Source organism: Condylostylus longicornis, unplaced genomic scaffold (genome assembly GCF_029603195.1).
Source record: "Condylostylus longicornis isolate FDR11 unplaced genomic scaffold, ASM2960319v2 ptg000030l, whole genome shotgun sequence".
NCBI lineage: Eukaryota > Metazoa > Arthropoda > Insecta > Diptera > Dolichopodidae > Condylostylus > Condylostylus longicornis.
In genome coordinates, this window is record NW_026577999.1 from 10,092,348 (window position 1) to 10,118,562 (window position 26,215).

General features: G+C 21.8%; 1 protein-coding gene across 13 annotated transcripts in view; it reads left to right on the top strand.

The window, feature by feature from the left end:
• The first annotated feature begins 11,319 nt into the window (after positions 1–11,319).
• LOC129608167 (RIMS-binding protein 2) overlaps positions 11,320–26,215 on the top strand; it is an 86,346-nt gene continuing 71,450 nt past the window's right edge. For 8 of the 13 annotated variants that reach the window (XM_055519511.1, XM_055519510.1, XM_055519509.1 and 5 more), the window contains exons 1-2: positions 11,336–11,875; positions 12,363–12,521. The gene's annotated coding sequence lies outside the window, so the exon portion shown is untranslated. Of the gene's footprint in view, positions 11,876–12,019; positions 12,169–12,362; positions 12,522–26,215 lie in introns of those variants that run through there. The other 5 variants (XM_055519504.1, XM_055519506.1, XM_055519505.1 and 2 more) reach the window with 5 other exon arrangements.

A 26,215-nucleotide genomic window follows, 5' to 3' on the forward strand; every position in this document is an offset into this window, starting at 1 on the left:
ACTCATATAATCGCTCTTGTTGTTTAAATTTTAATTGATTAATTGCGAAAAGAATGAAGTCTATTAATTATTTTCTTATTATTTATAAAGCGCATAGTAATATTTGAGTTGATGCCGACCTGTTATTACCAACAATCAAATCATATTTTGTTACCTATACCAAATATTTATTATTTAAATGTAAATTTTTTTAAAAATCATTTCACCAGAATTTGTGGTACCGAAGGTGAACAAGTGAAATATAAAACTCTCTTAAAAATAGATGTAAAATTCAGTATGTTTACAATATCATTAACGCTCACAACATAATTGGTTTGTTATATAGTAAACATTATTATTTTGGGGGAATTATTATACTATTCCACACCTAGTAGGCTTATACAAAATCTGTTATACTCCTCTATCCTTGTCAATTAATTATTCAATTTATACAATTTTAATTCGAGTTAATTAATATTACTGTAAAAATTTACAATAAAATTCAAATTAATTTTTAATATTAAAAATTGTGTATTAAAAATTTTCGCCTAAATATATGCAATTTTTTCATATTAATTTTATTATCTCAATAAATGCTTTTTATCAACCAACTATAGCTAACAAATTCTTTAATTATAATCCTATTAAAGTTTAAAAGTTTTGGGCCATTCAAATTGATTCAAAATAAAAAAAATAACAAAAAAAAAAAATAAAAATTTTATTATTTTTTTTTCCAAATTTATGTTTTGGCATATTGCAACATTTTACACACTACATATAAAATTTAAAATGTTTTTCTTTTCCAAGATTTCAAAATATTTATGTGTTTTTTATGTTCCAAAAAAAAAAAAAAAAGAATCGGTTTATTAATCTTTTTCAACTGGAAATGGATATTGCATGAAATGACAGAAAAAAAAAACATCCTTCATTTCTCACATAAAAACATGCAGTAAGAAGACACATTGTAAAATTTTGTGAATAAAAATTTTGTGAAAATGGAAAAGCCTGTATATTAAAAGAGAAAAAATGCTTTAAAAAAATTGAAATTTTGGGGTTGTCTACACGGAAAAAAAAAATTTTTTTTTTCATACTTTAGTTCCCCGTATTTATTTAAATGCCAATTTTTTTTTTGTTAAGGATATTTTATATTCTTATTATATGTCTGTATGTATGTATGTACATAAAATGTATAAAGTGCATATAAAATTTTTGGAAAATAGCAATATAAGAATAAAGTAAAATTTATTATTTTTGTTTTTTTGAGAATAATTGCAAGTATAAAGTAAACTTTTACCAATGATTCTACAGTTTGTAAATTAAATTAAAAAAAAAAAACAAAAAAAAGAAAAGAGAGAATTGCAATTTTTTCTTGTTTTTTTTTGGCGTTTAATTAATTTCTTATATATATGTATATGTATATATATATATATATATATATATATATATATATAGTACATATATATATCTGTATTATGAGATTGTGACCCAATTTTTACTGTTTTAGTTCACTTTTCACCAACATTATTATTGTTGTATATAACATACACATTGAATGCAATAAATAAATCTATATGCGAATATATATATATATATATGCATTATTTAATTATATATATATACCTATATAAAATTATATACATAATATTATTTAAAAAAATTGTAAGATAAAAAAAAATTAAGTTTGAAAATAGTTCCTTTCCCTTTCCCTTCCATTCCTTTCCTTTTATTTTATTTATTAATGTATTCTGTTTTTGTTTTTCTTGTTAGTATATATTGATATATATGTATATACACTTTGATGTTTTCATTGCGCTGCGTCAAATTAATTTTTAAATGATAAGGAAACGAGTTATAATGGTGTACCGCAAAAAAAAAAAAAAATAAAAATAAAAAAAAATGAAAGAATTATGAGAAAAAATTTCATTAACCTTTCTATTCCCTATATACCTATTTTATGTAATTAATATATATATATATATATATATATAAATCTGTACGTGTATACTATATATACAATATTGTGTGTATGAATATTTTTACATGATAGTTTCAGAATTTTATATTGAAAAATATTAAAATGCAAAAAGCAAGAAAAAAAATATAAAAAACTTCATACTGTCTAGATTCTAGATTCTAGAATGTAAAATATTGTACAGTATGTATGTATATTTTTACACGAATATATAATATAAAAATAAGTTCAAAAGCAAGATATTATTGTAACTGTTTATATATAACGTACGTATATGCGAATATAGAGTTTAGAATTTTTTTTTTAGAATATTAAATTTAAAGTTTTAAATGACTATATATATAGAATTTTAATAGAGGAAAGTTTAAAAATATTTTTTCAATATGTATATAAATGAATGTTGTGTATATATACACATATATATATGAATGAATCTCATATGTATGTATGTATAAAATATTAAAATTGAGGTTATAATTATATCAGACGCTTTTTGATTGAATGCATAATTGTTTTCAATATTGATTTCAAATTTTAAATATAGAAAAAAAAAGTCATTAAGAGTAGAATGCATTCCTTTTTAAAATAATTTAAGAGTATATTGTATAAAGTATATAATTTTAATGTAGAAAATTTTGGAACACAACAATTCTAACATAAACTAGACATAACAATTCTATGTGTCTAAATAACTAAATTCTTATGTCCTTATTATACAACTCAAATATTACTTACTTGACTTGGTACAAGTAGAGGAACACACCCCAAACACATGGTCCACATTACCCTTTCAAAATCAATAGTTATTTTGGACTTCATCCACTTATTCTCTCATAAGTTCTGTAAATTCCGAACTAAATAAATTTTACTTATGTCATTAGGTTTGTAAATACTTACCCAAATAAAAAAACCATGTTTGGACTGTGACAGCTTAAAGTTGCTGAAAATAAATGGCAAAATAAAAGGGTGGTCCACAATACCCGAAGTTCCTCTATACAAAATAAATATTTATGACTTGTCGACTCATAATTACTTTGTAGTTTTGTCATTTACATTTTTGTTTTTCCATTATTATTTATTTGCACATGCCGTGAAGTCTCCATGTAACAAACACACACCATAAAACGCAAAATTCTATGCTGTAATTGTGAACAATTAATGTAAAATTATTATTAAATAATATTTTAAATCGGATTACACCTGGGATAGAAATATGAGCCATCATTACTTATATACCAAACGCGCTACTGTATGGATTTTTTATATACTTCCAAAAACAGAGAACAATGTATAAGCATTTGTAATTGCATTCCACGACTTTTGAAAGAAATAAAAATTTATTTAAGTATACTTATACATTTTACGATAAAAAATTATTTGTACCGGAAATTACCACCGTATATAACGATATTAGATCAGATTCAATGGATTTTATAAAAAAAAAAATTTCGGTTGCCCTAGGCTATATAAAAATTGTACTGCAAACGGATTCGATTAATGCCTGACTAATCATTTTTTTTTTTAAAGTATATTAAATTTTTGTAAAAATTTTGCAAAATTTCTTAAAGAATAAAATATATAATAATTATATGTTCTTTAAGGTATATATATATGTATATATATATATATATATATATAAAAGTATATTTATGTAGGTAAATTAAAAATATAAATTAAATTTGCACTTCAATCGTGACAAAAATTTCCGTACTAAATGTATAAATAATATAATAAAGATGAAAAATTGTTATACTATGTACTAGCAAACAAATACAATATATATACAGGATATATAATACATAAATTTGCAGTATATATGTATAATATATATTTATAGAAAATTGCCTCTTTATTTTTAGGTCATCACTATATATTTATGCATTTCATATATATTGATATTATATTAAAAATATACATAATATTTATACATAAATATATGTATATATATATATATATATATTTAATTTTAGATATAGGTCACTTATATATTTTAAATATTGGCTTTGTAACAAACCGTTAATAGTTGTAACAAAAAAATGTGTAAAAAAAAAACACAAAAAAAAAACTTTAAATAAAATTTGTTATTTTGGATTAAGGTATAAATGTATATGCCCCGAAATAAATATATTGATATATACCATATATATATGAATATATACGCATATATACATAATATTATATAAAGAGAATAATATACATTTAAAAGCGTATTCATTGATTGTTATAAATCTTATGTGTTATTTGTTTAGATATACAAGCACAATACGTATAACACAAACCGTATTTAAATATTCGTAAACACAAACATACCGCATGTAATATTGTTATACATTTATTAAAATATTTGTATATATATATATATATATATGTATGGATGTAAATGTAAGTATATAATGTTTCATATTTTAAAATTCACCTACTTTAATAATTTGATTTGATAAAAGATTTCCTTTTCTTTCCTTTTCTTCTTCTTCCTTCTTCTTCATAAATTGTAGCTTTGAGTAATCATCCTTCATTTATCAATAAATTTGTAAAATGGGTAAAAGGAATTTTTCTAATAAGGTATTATGTGTATATATGTATGTATACAGGTAAAATAAAATTTTATTCAATTATGTAAATTTGAAGAAAAAAAAGAAGAAAATTTGAATTTAAATCGAATAGCTTTGTAAAGTTCGTATATGCACATCATATATATATATACCAAATATGCTATTATAATTGAATTACAAACTGTGGTAGAAACTGATTTAACTTAGTTATATAATGTGTGAGGTCCAGATAAAATTTATTATCATTATGAGATTTTATGATTTGTGACTAATTCTATAGAGAATTAGTAGACAAATTTTATGTTAAATGAAGAAATTTATTAAAGAAATTAAAGAATAAAATAAAATCTTAAACTGAAATCAAATTTGAAGCTTCTGCCGAATCGACTTATAGAATGAAAATTATGTAAGAATTATCGAAAATACGCTTTAAAGTATAAAGCTTATTCAGGCCAGCCTTTTCTTGTATATGCTTCAATTATAGAAAAAAAAATTTCGCAACTTTCTGCAATTAAAGAATTTCAAAATTTCTTTAAACTTGAATGCAGTAAGAATGTGCATTTACGTGATTTTAGGGAAATATATGCATAACCTGTGGGAGTTAAATTGTAAAACTGATTTTAGGGAAACCACATTTTCGATAAAATTTATATTTGTGTAAAAAATTTCATTGTTCTACCTTTAAAATTTGTACATATTTTGTAAGCAGGCCGACAGACAGTGAAATTAATAGGGACATTTTTTTTAAAAATGTTCTTAAAAGTAATTTAATTAATTTTAATAACTTTCTTTTTAAATAATTTTTAAGAAATTATAAATGTAAATATATGTAAATTTCGAAAATAATAACACCGCGAATTTATGAATTACTAAAATCTTTTAATTTAAAAATTATACGAAAATATTTCTAAAAAAATATACGTTACATAACGTAAATCTGGTTTATTCTTACAAATATTGCTGAAATATTTAATTTTTTTAAATTATAATCAAAGTATACCTATAATGATAAGTAGTTTCAATTTTTGCTTGTACAGAATACAGAAACTGCATGCAATATCTTCACATCCTGTAATATAAGTAACTGTAATAAAAGAGTAACTTTAATAAAAGAGTTAGAAGTTATTAAATGTATTTACATATGAACGAGATGATCGAGAATTCATTTACGAGCCTTAATATAATAAAAAAATGATTATAAATGTACAACTCACATGTTTTTACCACTGTAAAATTGCAATCCCAAAAAACAAAAAAAAATTTTTTTCAATTTTTCAGATTTATTTGAAGTTTTGTATTTTGGTGCGTCAAATACAGGATCATAGGGTGTTAATTTATTCAAATTAACTAGTTACGGCTTCTTGTGCATAACTCGTTCCGGCTTCTGATACCTAAAATGTGTAGGTACCGAAATATATTTTTTAATTAAAATATTTCGTATTTTAAGAAAGTGACAAATCGTAATGCTCAATTACAAAGTGAGCCCTCAAGATGTGTGTGTGTGTGCATCTGCTCATTTATAACATTTAATTTTATTCCTCTACTTGTATAGAATTCTTATTATATCATCTGTTCCTTTACAATTTTCACAGTTTTTAGATTATTTCAAGAAATTTCAACAAAACGGAATAAGTGAAGCTACTTATTATTAAAATATTTTCTTTGATTATAACATTCTTAATGTAATTGTTATGTTAATTTTATTGAAAATTTTATTTTGATTATCAACTTAAAATTATTGTTTTATACTTGTAAATTATACTTTTCTAATTTTTTGCTTTCATAAAAATATTTCATCTACATATACATATGTATTTCGTTTTTAGTTATCTAACTAAATTATCAATAATATTCTTGCGTGAATAATAATTATTATTATTTGATAAAAAGTATAAAATAATAATGGAAAATATTTATTAAACACGCAAACTAAAACTGCTGCTATCTAAATATTATTTCGAAAATTGCTATATTAATCAATTGCAAAAAAAAAACGAAACTTTGATTTATGTTTTTGATTAAATATTTTTATGAAATTATTATTTAAATATTATTAACTTTTCGGCAATTCTTACGCAATATTTCAAATCCGGTAAATCAATAAGTCGACAATGAAATTGTTATATAAAATGTTGTTAGTGCTACAATAGTTACAACAAGGTAAATAATGGTATATAGAAAATTTCTTTTATTTTTACATATTTTTTATAAAACTCAACAAAATTTTTATTTTTAACTCTAGTACAATCAAGAATTTATAATAAAATTATTTAATTTTATAAAAGTAATGTGACAAAATTGAAATATTTTTCGAATTATTTTAAATTTTTTTGTCTATATTCAAAAGCAGTACATACTCTACTACTCAAATTTTAAATTTTGAATATTATAGCTGTAATTGAGTTACAAGTGAACTTTTTTACGAAAAAATTATTTAATTACAATAATATAATTTCTAATCTAGTTAGTCTACCATGAAAATATTTGACTTTGTTATCAGATAAATTTTATCACAGACACAGAAATCTGCCATCTTCTGCCTTTAAGGGGACTAAACGGTTTAGCGCTTATTGTGTAAATGCGAAGCGGGGGTATCCTTAATAGTATAAATAGTTCTGAAGTTGTTTAGTCACCCTAACTAAAATTGCGTGTGTAGATAAAAAGAATCATTATTTCTTACTATCCTACTTATGTATGTGTATGGCTAACTTTAAAACCAGAAGAAGTAGCATGATTTGGAGTTTTTAACCGGTAGTAGAATTAGTTAAATAGGTAATCAAAATTGTTGGTTTAAAAGGCTTACGGGTAACATCACTGGCTTAGCGTCAAGTCAGCGGTGTTAATCGAAACAAAATAAACGTATAGCACTTTTGTTTTTGTAAGAAACAAATCTCTATTTTCATAAAAAAGAATTGTTATACATGTATACCTTTAATAAATATACCTCTATTTGCTCGTGCCCGATTACATTATATAATTATTTTTTTATTATAAATTTTAAAATTCATTACAAAAAAAAAAGAATTAAAATTATAAAACAAATTCATATTTTCAAAATCATATTGAAAATTATACTCTGTATATAAATATGTATATTCACATATACTAGCACAAAAAATTAAATCTAATAAAATTAAAATAAATAAAAGAAATGTATATATGTTAGTCTAACGCACATATGAGAATTGCATAAAGTTTTCTAATATCCTTTAAAACTTTCTAATTTTAGCTACTTATTTTCATATTTGTTGCTTTGTTTTTCTTATTTTATTTTTCTTTTATATATTCTTATATATTTATTTATTTTTTGTCATCGTTTATTGTACTTTATTATGCAATATTATAAAAAAAAATAGAAAATTATCATTTTATATATTATTAAATGAATACAAAAAATGTTAGAAAGAAATAAGAAACAACAAAAAGAAAAAAAAAAGTCGATGAACAAATATGCTATATACAAAATATTACAAAAAAAAACCAAAGTAGAAACCAAAATTTAATAGAAAAGTTTAAAACGGTATGTTGTGCATATTAAAAATAAAAATGTCTTTATAGAGAAGTTATAGAAGAAAAACCAAGAAAAAAACTGAAAAACTAATCATAACATTTTTTATTTTATGAATGTACTTATGTTACATATATATGTAGCTATATACCCATATGTGACACACACATATTTACATTATATTATATAATATAAATTTATTTATATTTAATTCACATGTCATATTTATATGTTGTATATATATATAACATATATATAGTGTTAGAATAATATATTGTTATAGTATTATATATAGTGTTATAATAGTATTATAACAGTATTATAACAATATTATGATTGATATCTATCAATAAAATTAATAAAACAAATTATGTATGTGCTTTATAAATGTATATATACAATATATAAGTAAATATATATATCATGTATATTAAATATTAGTACATATCACTTTACGCATATACAAAATATAATAATATGCGAGCATATTATGCTAAAAGTTATAAAAGGAAAAAAAAATAAATAAATAAACATTATAAAATAGAAAAGAAGAGAAAAAATTTTTTTACAGAACACATAAATGGTTTTTTCCCTCATCACATTTACCATGTACAATATATATATACCGACATACAGATATACTTATAATACAAGTATATATACATGTATAATTATATATATTTAATTCTTTTTCATTATGAAAAATCTGCTGCTCTACTCTCTCTCTATATATATATATATTATGGGAATAAATGACAATATTATAAAAAAGTGTATGTATATTTGTAATAAAATCTGTAATACGACAACCGTTTTATTTTATTTTTTTTTTCGTTCTTGATTTTTTAATATTTTCATTCGCATTTTTTTTTTCATTATAATTTTTTTTATTTTATTTCTTATTTTTTTTTACCATTTTCTTATCGAAATATAAAAAAATTTGCGCATGTTTCCACAAATCTTAATGAATTAAGTATACACGTAGGATTTATACTATATTCAATACACAATATGTACATGTACATATATATATACATTAGGATTGTATTTATGCTGATATATTTCTAATAAAATAAAATACACATCAATATACATATATATATATATATATATTTAAATGTATAAAATAAGTATGATAAGAAACAAAGGATACGAGGTATATTTTGTATTGTCAGATTATATTAAAAAGATAAGGTGGAATGAAAATACATACCTATGAATACAATAAAAAAGAAAAACAAAAATTAGAAAAATAAAAAAAAAATACAATAAAATATAACAGAAAAAAAACTATATAACAGCAATTATATCTATGTATAACATAAAAAATTTATAATATCCCTAATAATGAAATGTTGTGGTAGTGAATTTCGTTTCATAACGTTTTCATTCTGTTTCATTTAATTTATAGTACATTACATTTTCAATCGAAAACTCTCTTCTATATATATATATATATAACATATTATATTCTTGGATTTCTCATTATTTTTCTCTTATATAAATTTTATAAATAATAATTTATTGTATAATGAGTATATATCATGCGCACAAATCAATAATGTTGTAATGTAACACATTTTTGTACAATATCAAAAGTTTAATAATTTCCCTTTTTGTGTAATAGGGAAATTATACTCTTATTTTCTTCACAATTCTTTTACAAGTTAAGAGTAAATAATTTTATAGAGAATTAAATATAACATTGAGAGTTAAGTTCATAATAACAATTAAATTGTTTTTTTTTGTATCTTTATTTATACATTCACAAATTCCTATACACACAAATACATATTCATTTTATTGAGTGCATTGTATTATAATTTTAAAAATGTATATTAATATTTTTTTTTGTTTTACTATTACGTGTAGATAGGCAAAAATTGAGAAATTCTATTATCTTGTGTCATTATGATAAAGTTCACATTATATTTTAATATTTATATGTATGTATGTGTTTGTGTAATATGAATTATGTATAATAAAGTGTACGTACATATTTTTTATTTGACATTTTGACATTTTATTGTTAAATTACTTTTAAGGTATATAGGGTAATTAAATAAATTATTTGATATACAATATAATAGTAAGCTTTTGACAGTAAATTTATTCTGTATAAACAAAAACTAAAAACTGTTATACTGTTAATTTGAATTGCATATTTTTTTTAATAAAATATTTATAAATGATTTTAATTAAAAAAAAAATTAAAATTAATTAATTTTAATTTTTATATTTTTAATCAATTATAAATATTTATAATTGATTTTAATTTTAATTTTTTATTGGTAATGATTTTATTATTTCGTGTATTGTATTATAAGAACTATCAAGAGAATTTCTTTAAATGTTATACATGCAATATAGCATAATAAGGAGTAATTCTTTAATTTTAAAAAATTTTCAAAAAAATTTTATAAATCATCAAATAAATAAAATTATTATTTTTTACAATTTGAATATTTTAATTCAAATTTTGATTTATTAATTTATTTTATGGTTTATACTCGTACATTTACTCGAAGGTGTCATACAACTATCATTCAAGAATGTCAACTTAAAATTTATATAATTTTACACTATTTTCTTTTTCAAACAGATTGAAATTAAAATTCTTATATTTTTATATTATTATTTCAGCAAAAAAACCGTATCTAAGTTAAACGTATAACAGTTAACTTTTATTATATATAGGAATATTCTTTCATTCATTATGCTTTTATATAGTGTAAATCTAGTTTCTATAATTTTAAAGGAGCTTATAGTATTAAAAGAACTTATAGTGGTAAAAAAAGAAGCTTGTATAGTGTCAAAGAAATAAAAGTTCGAGAAAATTTGTGTTTTGAGAAATATTATAGGATTTGTAAACGGCGATATACAGAGAAACGGTCAAGAAGAAGAAACTAAATAGGTACGAGCATCTCAAAATTTTCTGAAAGTTTTGAAAATGGATTTTTTAAAAATATATTTAGAAAATTTTAAAAATAAAAATGAATTAATCAAATTCTTACACGGAGAAAAATATAATTCTTATAACTGTTATACAAAAAAATGTGAAAACTCCTCTTTTTCAATTGTAAAGTGTAGCTTTACCTTTAGTATATAAAAAGGATTTTTTTTTTGTTTTTTATTTCAATATAATAAGCATATATGTATGTATTTGTTAAATGTCAGATTCAGTTTTTTTTCTACAAATAACAATCATACAAACTTGTGTGAACAATGAAATTTAAAACATTTCACATTTCATTTTTTTTCTTTTGTCCCTTTTTACATTTTCCTATATACCAATTTTCTTTTTAGTTTTTCTTCAACCTTAAAATCGATGTTTCAGAATTTTGAAAACTTTAATCGGCCGTCGCCATAAGAGTTATATAGTTAGTATTCCGTAACGATAGCGGACCATATTTGACCCATTTTTTTTTTTATATTTTTTTGGGGCGGGCGGGCCGTTTAATCTTTTAAGATTTTACAAGAAAAAAAAAAATTATAATAATAATAAAATTAAAATACATACATATACATATAAAATATAAAGAAAAGAAAAAAAATTTTAATAAAAAAAAATTTTCTAATTTACTTCTTAACTTAGAAATTGGAGGAAAAAAAATTATGGAAAATGGAAAAATTTATAAAAATTCATTATTTTAGTACTTTAAGTTAAAGAAAAATGAAAAAAAAGAATTTAGTGGCAGCAGTAAAGAAATAAAAAAAAGTGTAAAAGTTCACAGTACTTTTTTTTCACAGCCATTGTGAAAAATCCCATAAAAAAGTGGGCGATTTATTCATTTATAATACACACACATATATACACATATAAGAATAGAAAATAAAAATTTTAAATCAAATTAATAAAAAAAAGTAATTAATTAGAAAAATTTTGTTTTAAAATTATTAAAAAATTATTCAAAGAAAAAAATATAGGAAAAAAGTGAAAAAAATTATGAAAATTCGTTTTTTTTTTGTTCTTTTTTTTCTTCTTGCTTAAAATAGCACATTAAATTTTTTATATATGGAATTGAAAATTTTTTGGGATACATAAAATTTTCCGATATATGAAAAATACAATAAGTTAGAAAGAGAAGGAGAGAAAGAAGTTAAAAAAAAAGTTCTTTTTTTTTTGTTTTTTGTTGTTTTTTTTTTTTTGCCACTCAGTAAGAAGTGATTTTTCGTTATTATTATTTTTTTTTTGATTTTCTCCTCGTAAAGGAAAAAGCGTATATAAAAAATATTTTTTTTTCATTTATTTTAATAATTAATCAAAAAAAATATAAAAAAATTTTATTAAAAATCAAAATTTTAATGAAAAAAAAAATAAATAATTTTTTATTTTTTTTTTTGGTTTTAGTTCAAAAGAAAAAGAGTGATTTTGGAAAAGCTTAAAGAAAAGAAAAGTATAAAATACAAAAAAAAAGAGGAAAAAATTGCAAAGTCGTGACCTAGATAAAAAAAAATCATTTTAGTTTTTCTTATATTTTATCGGAAAGGCAAAAAATAAAAGATAAAGGTGAATATGTCAAAAAAAATTCAAATTAATTATTTAATAAAAATGAGACAAATAAAAAAGAAATTTTTTATTAAAAGTAAAAAATATTAAAACAAAATGAAAAAATCAAATTATTTGTTATAAAATAAATATATAAGAGTATTCTCCCCCTCTCCACGTCCTCTCTCTATCTATCCTCTATTTCAAATTTGACTACTGTATAAACAATATCAAAAAAGTCCCAAAAAATTTAAAGAATTTTCGTAAGCAAATTTCAAATTTTTAAAAAAATTTCAAATACTTTATTTTTATAGTAAAATTTAAAATTTATATATATACATACATATATATCATATATATTTATACATATATATCATATATATTTATACATATATATACCCTATATATATATATATATATATACCACATTTATATCTATATGTGTAGATAGTTAATTATTTAAAAAATTCAGTATATGTATATGAATATGTTACTTATACAAAGTGACGAAATTGCGATATTTTATCGTTCTAGGGGTAAGAAAAAGTTAAAAAGAAGGCGAAAAACAAAAGCAAAAACATGCAAATTCTTATTCAAAATTCTAAAAATAGTTATTTTATTCGATTTTTTCTTTTTTTTTTACTTTTTTTTTCCTACTGTCATTTTTATATATATACTGGTTACATATATATATATATATATCAACATTTTGAACTTATATGTGATATGGCGAAAATACAAAATATTCTATTTACATATATATATATACAAAAAACAAAAAAACAAATGAAGAGTAATTATTCATATGTAAGAAACACACAATATGTATATATGTATATCCACAATATACCATGTAAACAGGGTGATGTTTAAGGATTGATGTTTTGTTTTTTAAATTCTTTAAATTATCCTTTATATTATACTCGCTCAGAAAATTAAAATTTCTTCTTTTAAAAACAAAAAAATAAATTTACATATATTACTGTTTTCCTGTTTCCAATATATAGAAATTATGTATGAAGTATTTAAAATACCTACATATATAACAAATACATAATTAATTATGTATTAGCTAATATATATATACATATATGTATATATATATATATATATATATATATATATATATATATATATATATATATATATATATACATATATATATATATATACCAATTTTTATTGTACATATAATAATGTACTCGTTTTTGATTAAATCGGAGAATTAAAAAAATCATGTCTTCATTTTGATTTGAATTATCAATTGCATTATAAATTTTTTTTCATATTATTTCAATATTATTTTTCATTTCAGTCATTTATGATTTTCGAGAATTGATTGAAATGAAGAGTTTATTCATTTTTTATATATCTTAAAATGCGTCAAAATTTTTAATATGAAATTTTATTTGTATACATTTAAATGTTAAATGTACGCATATATGGTTCTCACTAATAAACCGCTCATCCGCTCACTATATAAAAATTTGAGAAATTGTTTAGAGAAATATCGAGATCTTGTGATTGTTTCAAAAGAAAGTTTTTTTTGATAGCAAAATTTTTAAGCCCCCTTTTGAGTTCTTTTATACCAAAACTGAAAATCAGCAAATATACGGAATATCGTTGAAAAGATTTCGCCAAAAGCTATAACTTTGATTCCGAGAGTTTTTTGGAAATGAGTCTTGCGAAGGCTCCAAATTTGTAGGCTCCAAAGCATTGTACAGACCTTGTATAACAGATGTTTAATACAAAATAAATGGCATTATATTACATCAAGATTTCATAACAATAAAGGTTATATTGTGTCTCGAATTCAATGTGTTAAGATTTTTGTATCATAATGTAACCGTTTTTTTTAAATGTACATTAAGGGAAAACTTTAGAGTAAGCAATTAAGCACTCTTATAATAACGTATAAAGAAATTACTTTTGTAGGTAAATTTGGGTTGTTATGTCTATATATATTCTTAAAAGAAATGGTCCAAAATATTGTACGAGTATATCAAACTTAATATACGTATATTATATTAATAATTTTATGTAATAAAAACTATTTGTGTCATATTTAATAGATTATTTTTAAAATAATATATAATTTAATAATTATGCCTGTACGAATATAGTATATTTTGTAAACTTACATTTCTTAGAAATGGTCTTTCCTAGAAATGATCCTAACGCCGAATTTTGAATCAATTTGGCAACGTCGTTGTGTAAAAGAAAAGTTTCGTCGTTATGCTTTAAGCGTATTGCTTAAAAAATAATTTAACTGAATTCGTCCAATTTTCACAAAAGGAAATAAAAATGTAATCGCCCAAAACTTTATTTAATTTGGAATTTATCGAGATAATAGTTCGCTGATAGCTACAAGACACAATTTAGAAAGCTGGTTTGTAATATCTCTGAAGCCAATTATTATAAAGCTCTTGAAAGTTTTCGTAAATTTTTAATGTAAATAAATAAAAGCTTCAGTTTGTTTAAAATCTCATGTTAAATAGTTGCTTTACAACTTCAAAAATAGAAAATATAGGGCTGTAATTTTGCTTAAATAAACATATACCAATATAGGATTATTATTTTCGCTGAAATCATTATGAATGGCACTAGTCATTATGATAATTGTTATATAATTTAAAAATTGGTTTAGCCTTGTCTAGCATAATTGTTAAGACTACAGTGCTGAAAATCGTCTAAACAAATATGATTATCAGGGTAAATATTTACAGGGAAAATTATTAACATCTCTGTTGCCACTAATTCTAAATATATGTGTAGCAATAACACTGTTAACTTTATGTCTATTCCCGTATTTTTATTAAGCTAATGACATACATTTACACTTTTTATTAAACATATGACATATTAAGAATACACTAAAATAAAAATCTCAGTAAATATTTCGAAAATACTCAGTTATTTTTTTAATTTCAAATGCGTATACAATAAAATTTTGAATAAAATATTAAAAATTTTCAATATAATATTAATGAAATTAAAATATAAAAAATATTTGCAAAAAAAAAATGAAAGCAATTAATTGAATTTATTGAATCTATTGAAAATAAATATTTGTTCAAAAATCAAGTATCAATTTTAAGCTTTAACACCCTATACATATAAATAAAAAGTATGTAAAATGAAGAAAATTATTATAAAATTTAACAGGGTGAAAAAAAAGCTTTTACATTAAAAGCTCTTTAATATATTTTTCATATCTCTTTCAAAAATTTTTTTTTATTTTTCAAATTAAATTCTCATAATAATACCTTGGCATTTTAGGAAAGTGGAAAGTGTAATCATAACTGTTTTTTTTTTGTCTTTTTTTTTCTTATAACTGTTCTTTGTATTTTATTAGAATTAAAATAGTTTTTCTTTATTTTAATTTTTATTTGTTTATATGCGTGCGTACATTGTTTGTATAGTATTGTAGTGTTTTGTTTTTTCATCCGTAATATGCATATATAATTATATATACACTTAATTATATACACATATACATTATTAATGATATTTTTCAATGTGTAAATGTAGTTACCGTTACACAATAGAAAAAAAAAGAGACAATATTTTAATAATTAAAGAGTAAATTTTGAGAAAATGATTTGGAATCGAAATGAAATGAAATAGAATGAAATTGAAACATGAAATAAAATATTTTTTTTCTGTTTGTTCTCTATAAGGATATTTTTTAGAGGAAATTTTTGTTTTACTAAGTTCAACTAATTTAAATGTTAAATACATAGCCAAATATACATACAAATTTTATATTGTAAATAACTAGATAGAAAATTGTAAATATAAAATACACACTTATATAAAATAAATAAAATTCTGAAAAATGATAATATAGATACGCAGAGAGAGGGTTATGAAAATGGATATAGGTTATTAATAGTTATTATAAAAAAAAATTTTTTGGTATTTTATATAAGCTATTAAAGTTGAATGAGGGACAATATAAGGCAAATCGAAAAAACAAAAATTAAATCTAATCATGATAATCTTTTTTTTTTATCAAATTAAATACACATTATATAGAGAAAAATTCTATTTGAAATTGAAATAGCTGAAAATTATTGAAATTATTATTTAATATTTTAATATCATTTATATATATATACATAATTAGAAATATAACATTAATTTTATTGTGAGAGTTCATTCAGTTTTGGAATTTTATAGAATTCGAAAATTAAGATTAATTGCAACGAAAAGAAAAGCATTTTTCCAAATAATCTAATTATTTCTTGTGAAAAATAGATTAATTTTTAATTTAAAAAGTCAATGACATAATTTTCGTATTTCCCTTACTTAATATAATAGCAAATAAGTTTTTGGAGAATTGTACATATACAATACAATTTAATAATTCATAATTAATTACAATATTTTTTTTTTGAAAAATCTGAAAAATCTTTAATCATAGAAAAATAGATACGATAAAGAACAATTAAGACAAAAAACATTCTTACTTATATTATCAATTTTTTGATGAATGAACTTTTTATATATAATATTAAAAAAAAAACTTTCTATTCATATATAGAAAATAAATTGACATACATACATACATATATAAGCACATATGTATGTAAATATAAAATATAATTGTATATAATATTATTTAATTATATGTATAAGTGTGTATAAACGAAAATTTTATACTAATACTAAGATAAAATTTTTAATATGCAATAGAAAAAATTGTATACGGTTTTTGGGTTTTTTGATTTTTTTTTTCAAATGAGCGTGTTGAATTTTTTTATAGTGTTTTTTTTTTATACTTCATTTTTTTTTGTATTTTTGTTTTTACTTAACATTTTACATATCAAGCATTAAGTATATATATATGAAAAGATTTAAAAAGTCTAGATTTTTAAATATTACACATTATACTTTACATATATATATGTACAAATATATATATATATATATATATATATACACATAAGTAAATGGGAATTATTTAATTGAGAGATTTTCCATTTAAATATTTGTAAATAGCCGAATAATACAAGTGAATTGAACTGATTTTATCGATTAAAAATTTTATTAATTTTAGTAATTATTAAAAACATTTTTGATTTCATTTAATGTTGCAAAAAATTTTTTTTTTAATTTTCGTTATAACTGTTTATATTATATAATTAATATAATAAACTGTTATACAATTATTTTTAGTTTATAATTTTGAAAGTTAATGTTATATTCATTTCAAATTTCATTCAATATTACACAGTAAAATATTTAATTTTTGTTCTACACATGAAAAAAATTGAATTCTTAAATATTACAGTTTTTTTTTTATGAATAAAAAGAATTTCTCTTTAGTATAATCACACATGCGTCATTAACAAAAAAAAAAAAATAAAATTTGAAAATAAATTTTGATATTATTGCAACATAAACGGTGACGTAATGTTGCCTACACAATGCAATAAATTAATTTAAATTACGTATAAAAGACGACCACACAATATTATATTACAAATTTGTAGTTTTATATAAGTAAATAAGCAGTATTTTCTATTACTTTTTTATACAAAATTAAAAAAACCCTAACCGAGTAAAGATTTAATCACAATTTTTTACTAGAATTTTTCTTATTCTTACTTATCTTTTTAACAAAATTAATTGAAATTTATAAATTTTCAAAAAATATTTATTCAATTAAATTGAAATTAACTAAATTAAATATTTTTTTTAAGGCCTATTTTAAGTATATTAAGAAAATTTCATTTTTTTGTGTAAATACAACAAAATATTACAAACAAAACAATTAAACAAAAATTGCATACTTATAGGTTAACTTACAAAGTACTTACTCCAAATGGTTAACTTTTTAAGTTTAAATTGAAGACTTATAAAATTTTAAAAAGAAATTTATAATTTGCATTTGCTACGTTATTTAAGAATCGAAATTCTACTTGCTAACTCATTTGAATATTAAAAATAAGATATTAAAGAATGAAATAATGTTTGAGGGAATGAAAACCTATTTTTTAAAGTTAGAATACTTAATAAAATTTTTTATGTAAAAATTGTATGTTAGTCTATTAATTAAGATAATAGCTTTGAACTATTCTTTAAATTTAGAAATTTTAAAAATAAAATATAAATTCAACAACAATCTCAAATATTATAAAATTCGATTTTTGTATTAACAACATCCTATATGAAATTCGGTAGAAAAACATATTTATATTTCAAAAATTAAATATTTTACCTTCTTATTATCGTTTCTTAAGAACTTAAGTCAATTGAATACAGCAATATTAATAAATTTTAAAATTGCAATAAAATTCATCTTACATAAAAATATCCTTTCGTTATAGATACTTACATATACATATGTTTGTTTTGATTTTTAATAACAATTACAGGTTATAACTACTTTCAAAATTAAGGCAAATATTGTGATAATTTCAAAAATTCAAAAAATTTTTTTATTAAATGCAGTTTTCGAAATAAATATAACATTTATATAATATAGAACACATACGTATATCATTGTGTCCTGTTTTATAATTATTCATTCCCCATGAGATATAACTGATATGTAAATATGAAACGTCAAATTCCAGAATACCTACATTCTATAATAACAAATTATTATTTTATACTAGAAATGATTATTGACATTATAACAATTGTCAAAACCTGAAGATGTCAAAGATTTTTCTAATTTTCATATATACATCTATCTCTATAACACATTCATTTAAAATGTGAGGATTTCTTGAACTCTAGGTAAAAAAGAAATTTACATAACTATTTTAGTTATATTGATTTTTATTACTTTGTTAAATGAAGGCAAGCCTATAATGACAAATGATGCAACATTTAATTCTCTTAAAATATAAAAAAAAAATGGAAATAAACAATAATAAAAAAAAAAGAATTAAAAATCGATAAAACATAATGTGTACTTTAATTTTTGTTGTTTTATCGTATAAACAGACTTGTTTAATTTGTGATATATGTTAAGTGATATATATACATATGTATACTTAATGCCAGAAATAGAATATGAGTTTTGATGTGGTCGTATATATATATATATAAACAAGAAATAATATAATTATAGTTGTAATTGGTTTACTTAAAAATAAAGCAAAAAAAAAAATTCAATTGTTTTTTGATTCAAAAACTTTATTTTATCGTATTAAAAAAATTTTTTTTTAATTAAAATTGTCCAATAACTAAAATATAGTGTTCCATTTAAGGGTATATAATATTCTAAACACATATGTAACGGTCCGGGTGTAACGAATAGTTACAGTAGGTAGCTTCGTAAAGCTTTTTACCCGTATATAACTTCAAAGAGAAAAATTCTCAAGTTTATATAACATTAAAAAGTAGATATAGATTCTTTGTAATATTACACATAATTCAGTTTTATAATTGTAAGTTATGATACTATCTCTAAGCTATCATTTTTAAGCTATATTCGAAAAAAAATTACAGCCATAACTGTTAGAAAATGTTTATCGTCAAAATTTAGTGAGAAAAGGGCCAACATTTTTTAATTGTAATGTTTACGTTTTCACTGTGTATCGTAAATTGCATTTATAAAATTTACGATATAGAATTTACAACTATGATATTAGACTATACATGGGGTAACAATTACGATATTGTCAGTAAATAAAATTCTTTTTACATATTACTTTAAAATAGACTCCTTTAAAAGGAACGAATCAATAATTGACTATTAAACTGTTATAATACGTTTTTTTCATACATTTTTATGTACATATATAATTCATGTATCTACAAACTAGTTAAATATTTCGTATAATCTTATAATATCGATTGTTATATCAATATACATGTAAAGATTTTTTTTGGTTTTGTTTTGCAAAAAAAATGAATTTTTTACCTTTATATTATTCATTTGATTGTCCTTCAAAGTTATCAAATTATTGAAGGATAATGAACTTAGGTATACATATACATCCATATACATTATATTAGTTAGAATTTTTCATATGTGCATACATATATAGTGTTTCAAGAGTTATTTTATCATTGATTTTAACGCGTATGAACTTTTTTAAAATGTGTGTGTGTGTTTGTTGAAATTACATGAATAAGTGTAACGTATATTGTATAATTCTTTTATAATATTATTGACTTTTAATATTATTGTAAATTGAAAATGTTTCTTGAACTTTGTTCTTAACCTTTTAAAAAGAACATGAGTATTTTCGAAATATTATATAAAAGAGGAAAAACTGGTCTAATTTTTCATTATAAATATTTGCAGAACAATAAATTAAGAATTTAATTTACAAAATAAAATTTTATTTACGATTACTCATTATTTAATTCGAAAATATTAATTTCGAATATGTCTAATAAAAATTGACATTAAGTGTATTTGTCTGGTATACTAGAAATGTATAAAAAAATATATTGCTTTCATTGATTTTGATGATTCAGCAGGCATTATTAGTTTAAAAATTGTTTGCAAGATGTGATTAATTTTCATATAGGAGTACCTACTTGAAAGTTCTTTTAAGAAATATTAGACAACACAATTTGTGTACTTTATGTACCATATATGTAATATACAATATAGCAAATATTATGTGCTTATTTTGATATTTTTCTTACATTTAATATTGATTCTTATACGAGTAATGTGGATAATAATTGCATATAGATTAGTAGACAATGTATAACTTAGTTAAAAAAATCTATGATGTGATCAGCACATAACCGAATACAATTTGGCTAGTTTGTCAAAAGTATTACAAAAGATTATGAAAACGCCTTCCTTTCTATCGATTTTAAGAACTTAATTAGAAAAGTGTAAATTTGGCTTTAAGTATAATTTCGTTTTTTGCCACTCAAGTTCTATAAAAAGTTCACTTTTATATTATATACACTTTTATATAAAATTTTAAGAAATTCTATCAATCCGTTCCGTAGGTATGAAAAAATGTAAAATCTTCAATTTCTGGATTTTAAATTTCATTGGTTGGTTATTTTTATATACACAAAAATTTAAAATCGGTGTGCAAAAAGATGTAGTTCCCAATTCCAGCAGATATATCCCAAAAATTGACCAATCCGTGACATAATCAAAATAAACACACATACATATAAAATTTCATAAAAATCGTTTAGCTGAACTTAAAATACACGCGTGCACACACAATATCGACAGTCCGACATCTCTTTAAAAGTAAGTTCCCACCGAAAATTCGATATTCGAAATTTGGTGACATTACATAACCTTCCTTATTGTATGCAATGTTTTCGGTAATAACAAAGCAAAACTTTTTGAGAAATTTTGTTTTGACCTCAACAAATCTTTAAGCTTTCTATGAAATAAAACTATTTCCACCAAAAATCAATAAAAATCAATTGCTAACATTTACTTTTCAAATGTTATTTGATGTAAATGTTGTTTCGCTACTCAAAATGTCCATTTCTAATTATGTCTTTCGAAATTACTACCAACACAAGATAATCAATGTATTATATGTAAACAAGATATTTTTCATAACCTATAACGAAATAAATCAAGAGAGTATTGAGCTAAGTCATTTTGACGTTGATAACTGTGTAATGAATCACGTGTGAAATGTCAAAAACTTAAAAAAAATCATATTTAACTTGATTACTCCCATTAGAGTTGCAATTTATATGCTATATGCATTATTGATTAGGATTTTTTTTTATTTTCTGTATATAAAATTCTATTATACCAATATCATAATTCTTACATTATGTAAATTATTTATACACCCGCATAAAAATAAATTATATAAACTACAATAAACTTATATAGAATATTGTGTGTAATTTATATATGGAATTTGTATAAAAAGAAACTGATGCGGCACATCATAAATAATTTATGAAGAAAACTTTTTATCTACATGAAGTGTAATATTGCTTAATGTATAAAAGATTTTCAACACTATATACAGCAATACAATCGGTTATTCAAATTTATTATTAAAAATAATATGGTATAAAATAAATTGAACAGTCCTTCAGTTTTATTTACTTTTATGCTTTTGTTCCTCTAATAAGGAAATAAAAATGAATCACCAGAACAAAAATACAAGAGCGTAAGCCCCATAAACTTGTATCCCTATATTTATTATCGTTGTGGAAACATAAATAGTTTTCCGAATAATAACAAACTACATGAACTAGAATGACTTTAAATTTGATTATTTATCGAAATATATTCGTACATTGGCAACACTTAACACATTCTCATAAATTTAAATTGTCTTCAAGAATGAAATCTTTTCTTTTTCTGTTTACATCCAGCTAGCATCCAATTTCATATACTCATATACTTTGCAGCGAATGTATATGTATGTGGTTATGACGCTAATTGGATCGAAAGCAAATTATTTATTTTTTTAATTGTAATGAGATTCAATACAATAGTCGTGAAGTTCATTGCAATTAAATTTCCAGTTTAAATTATAAAAGTTTTTTATAAATACTTTTTTTTAAGATTTGAAAGGAATCTAAGTAGTCGTAGTGCGCTAAAACCAGCCAAACTGACTAATTATTTGTCAACACTTTGGACTAAATCGAGGACTCTAATTTGTTTCATGGAAGCCACAATATTTACATGCTGTTCCAAACCCGATCAAAGTTTAATGGCACACTTCTTTATCTCTTCTCACTTGTTCCAGAGATACTAAAATCCCTATGAATGTAACTATTGCTGTACATATATCAGGGAGCATCTACCATACTATGAGGAACCATGTTCTGGAATGTTTATTTGTTTCATATGCTTGGCACAACCCCCTACATTGTTGTATGTTGTTTAATTTACAATTCACATTTACGACTTTACGAGCCGAGCTGACTTGAAGAATAGTTTTCTCTATATTTATTTTCTAATTTTATTTTTTTCTCCTGGCAGGTACCTTTTATCTTAACTTGACATCCTGAGTCATTTTTAGATATATTTTCTGCGCTACTCTAGCACCATTGAAATTTATTTGTGGCGGTTCTACTTGTGAATTTTTATTTGTAAAACTTTAGAAAAAATATTTTTTTGTTTCAATTTGGCAAAGAAAGTGGCTAGACTATAACGGATTTTGAATAGAAATAAAAAAATAACAAAACATAAACCGTATACAACGGTTTTCTTTTATATTTTTATTAAATTTTCAAGGAAGTTTTTCTTTTATGAGATTTTTCAAAAAAAAACAACATTTTTTTATGATCGTATATCACCACCGCATGCATGCATGAATAAAAATAATAAAACTGTGAGCCAAAGGTGTACCGTGTATATATTGTGTATATATAGTGTATAACTATAAAATCAAAAGTAAATAAAATTATATGGGGTCAATCATGACAATGAACTTTAAAAATTTAAAAAGCTTTCCATTGTTTTTTTTTTTTTTATTATTATTGACTCGGTTTTTTTTTTATTTTATTTTATTTACTTAATTCATGCATATTATTATTTAGAAAGGAAGAAAAAAAAAAATAATAATAAAATAGAAATTTTGTCACTTGTTTTTCATTTATAGTGGAAAAAAAATATTCAACCTGTTGCTCATTTGGTACTTACCTTTGGTTGCCAATTTTAATTTTATTTAATATTTTCTTTGTTTTCTTTGTTCCTCTTTTTTTTTTATATTAAATTTATTGTGCTTTCAACGACTTCTAATAATATCGAATACACATTTCATTTAAATGGTTAATTTGGAATATTTTGTAATTTTATTATATTGTAAAAAATTATTTGTATAAAGTATTTTTTTTTCTAATTGAATTACATAAAATGTTAAAGGTGAATAAGGTAAAATCATGTTTTTTTTTAATATTGTTAAGTACAAGTATAATACGAAAATATTTATAAATACTTGCTCGCTTCCTTATTTATAAATGTATGTATGTACGTCTCTATGTATACATAATCCACTTATTGAAATGATGAAAAATGAAAAATAAAAGTACATTACATTTATGAACATGTGTGTGTATATATAGTTTTTATTATAAATAATCGTTAAGAATCAAATATTAAAAGGACCTATTGACTTTTATGTATATATGAGAGTAATAAAAATAAAAAATTTCTGATTATTTTCGTTTAGATATACACAGAAATGAGACTGTACAATAAAAATTTATTACAGAAATTTACAATGAAAAATGTATAGGCAGAAAAGATTTGTCCACCAATGAAATTTTGTAAAATTACACAACCTTTTTTTTTTTCTGTGTTAATAAAAGATAATTGCGAACAAGATAACACTGCGTTGAGTAGTAAAAATTTTTCTCAAATTCTATGAATTTTTCTATACAATTTGACAAAGAATATAACAGCTCTAGATTGTACAATTTTAATATAGGTACAAAAAAGAATTATATTTTCGATTCTTTATTTTTAGACACATAAGTAATTTTTTGAGGTTCTTACATGTAAGAAAGATGTGAAAAAAATTTTATGCATTTATTAAATCTCAAATGGTTACAGAACGGAAATAACACTAAAAATGCGTAATACTTATTTATATAGGAGAAAGTTAAATAAATAAATCAAAGCAACACTTCGTATTAGATAACATCTAGAAACTAATTCGGAAGAACGAGTAACAAATACCCCATCATCATAGTAAACCAGAATACAAATTAAATTATCGAACTGTTGGAAGCTGCCGTTTGGAACAACTTAAGTTATAAAAAAAAAATATGGTGCAAGTACAAAGAGAGTGCTTGATGAGAGATCTAACCAATTACGGAAACTGAAACGGTAATACAACATTAAAAGATGGTGCCAGAGTTATAGTTGCAGTGGTCACTAACAAAAAACTAAGCATTCGGTTTGATAAACTCTTCAATCAGAGAAAGATATGCATAATTTTCTTCAAACTAGAAGTGGATGAAAAATTCAATCACTTTAAGGTGAACAAATGCGAAGAGTTAGTGGAACGGATTTCCTTATTATGTGGAAAATTGATAAATTTTGACTAAGCTTTTGAAGCAATTAGTCATAGCATAATCGAGTGACGCCGAATTTCTCCAAAAATTCAAATGTAATATATCGTTTTATTGAGTAGTAGTAAATATTTTACTTCCCTCACAATATGCCAAGGAAAAAACTGTGCATTTAGAAGAAGATTAACCGGACATGGATTACTTATTTACATTAAGCAGCAGAAATTCGGATTACCATTAATATTTTGATTGAAAATGTTGAAGTGCCTTCGAACGAAATCAGCAAAACAAGTACCAATACGCTTACAGCATACGAAAATGAAGAACAGTTAAAGTGACTTGAATACAGTGTACTTGCAACCGACGTTTATATAAAAAAAAATAGAGCATGAAAATCTATGAGACTGTATTTGCCTGTAAATATTACGCTTAAGGAGACGTGACTTTTATCGTAAATTAAAATGCAAAAATTACAAGTGCTTGAAATAGGTATCTGTCTGAGATTAATATCTCTTATATTTTCACCCAGAAGAACAATGAGAGAATAATAAATATAATAGGTTTAGGACTAGTCTAAGTTCAGATGAAAAGAAAAAAGCCAAAATGAGTAAAGTAGGTTCTGTAATCTGACAAGTACTAGCATACAATCCTAAAGGAAGAAGAAATGTTCACATACTTAAAATTATAATAAAATTTCTTCCGAATTGCATTTACATGGTAAAAATATTGTCAGAAAATTTTACAGTAATATCTTTGAATTATTAAATGTC